This window comes from Nematolebias whitei, chromosome 4 (assembly GCF_014905685.2).
Source record: "Nematolebias whitei isolate Nwh7 chromosome 4, NemWhi1, whole genome shotgun sequence".
In the NCBI taxonomy this organism is placed as follows: domain Eukaryota; kingdom Metazoa; phylum Chordata; class Actinopteri; order Cyprinodontiformes; family Rivulidae; genus Nematolebias; species Nematolebias whitei.
In genome coordinates, this window is record NC_056501.1 from 1,379,595 (window position 1) to 1,381,603 (window position 2,009).

At 43.1% G+C, this 2,009-nt stretch overlaps 1 protein-coding gene across 1 annotated transcript in view; it reads right to left on the reverse strand.

The window, feature by feature from the left end:
- Positions 1 to 2,009, reverse strand: part of fam13b (family with sequence similarity 13 member B) — a 236,746-nt gene that overhangs the window by 163,435 nt on the left and 71,302 nt on the right. The gene's annotated exons all lie outside the window — the stretch shown is intronic.

Below are 2,009 nucleotides of genomic sequence, written 5' to 3' on the forward strand. Positions count from 1 at the left end.
CCATCCATCCATCCATCATTCATCAATGTATCAATCCATCCATCATCCCTACATCCATCCATCCATCCATCCATCCATCATTCATCAATGTATCAATCGATCCATCCATCCATCCATCCATTCATCCATCCATCCATCCATCCATCCATCCTTCCATCCATCATCTTCCTCTTGTTCTGGACTCAGGTCTTGGGGGCAGCATCTTGAGCAGGGTGGTCCAGAGCTTCTCCTCGCAGCTCGTCACAGAGTCCACATTACTTCAGAAGCTGCACCGATCCACCCGTCGACCTCCAGCTCCGTTCCTCCCTCACTTGTGAAGAAAACCCTGAGAAACTTGATCTCCTCCACTTGAGGCAGAACCTCACCCCCAACCTGCGAGTACTTCCAACTTGCAGTAGCATTATTCATACGACAGCTGTAGAGCATAAAAAATAACATTATAATTTATTAACTACACCGGAAAATAAACTTTAAAATAAATATACTGTCCACGGTTGAGACTGGAGGTTTTCCATGTGTTTGGAGAGAAATACTAAAACTATGAAGATAAAAATAATAAGATGATAATTTATTTGTAAATAAGCGTGAGATATAAAAAATATATTTCCAGTTGGAGGAAAAGCACAACAGTATATAAAGACATGAACTAACAAAAACAACAAGAAAAAACAACAAGGTTACAAATTTATTTTCCTGTAATATACAGAGTAATTATCGTAAATCTTTTTCAAAGTAGCTGTGTGTGCCTCACCTCAGTGAATAGTTCTTGTTCCTGACGGGAACCTACACGAGAAAATGAGCAGTGCGGTGGTAATGTAAGTTTATTTCCCGAGCATTCATCCACCCACAGCCCATGACAGCAAACCATTACACGACCCACACTGTGTGGCAGACAACTTGCCTTTGTCTTCCCTGAGGGGAAGCAGCGCAGTGTACATGACATCTCGCTGGCCACCATTCTCCTGCTACTTAAAAGTCTGAGTTGTTAGAAGTGCATGCACAGTTATCTCAACTCCCACATGTCTGACAGTCTGTTCAGCAAATTTCAACTAAATGAAACAACTAACACCAAATTGGCTCAAATCCAAGTTGCAGGAGACCCAAACACTCCGTCACAAATAATACAGATGTGTCGAAGCCTCTGTAGACGCCTGACTGGCTATGCAGATTTGGTCACGTGACCCGAAGAGCTGACATGACTAGAAGGTTAAAAAAAGTTTATGCAACTGATTGTTGGAAAGGTGTTGTTATTGGATGACATTGACTTCTCCTAACAAATGTGCATGGTATGTAAATTTCTCCATAAGGTAGGACATTGACAGGAGAAAAGACACGTTTTATTAAAATGCAATGCAGGCGTTGGTGTGATTCATCTTAAAGCTTCCTGACGATGTGAGGAATGAAAAAAGCCAGGATGGGCTGCTCGGCCTAACAAGAGCAAGAGGGCATGCCCTTTTCCTTTCTTGTCAACATTTGTGAGGAGTTTCTGACGTATAATGAACGAGTAAAAACTGAAAAGTTAGACCTAAATAAAAATCCCAGATCTACAGAGAGCGTAAAGTCCATATCAGTTTAACAGTGGTTAGGCAGCACGGTGGCTCAGTTGGTAGAGCTGTGTCCTCTCAGCGAGAAGGTCTGACAGTCTGTTCAGCAAATTTCAAGCATGTTCTCTCCGTGCTGCGTGGGTTTTCCCCAGGTATGCGGTTTCCTCCCACAGACCAAAAACATGCATGTTAGACTGATTGGTAACTCTAAACTGTCCCTAGGTGAGAGAGAAAGAGAATGGTTGTTTGTCTCGTTTGTCTCTATGCGTCCCTGTGATGGACGGGAGACCTGAAAAGGAAGAAACAGATAAAGATGGATGGATGGATGGATGGATGGATGGATGGATGGATGGATGGATGGATGGATGGATGGATGGATGGATGGATGTAGGGATGAATGATGGATGGATGGATGGATGGATGGATGGATGGATGGATGGATGGATGGATGGATGGATATAGGGT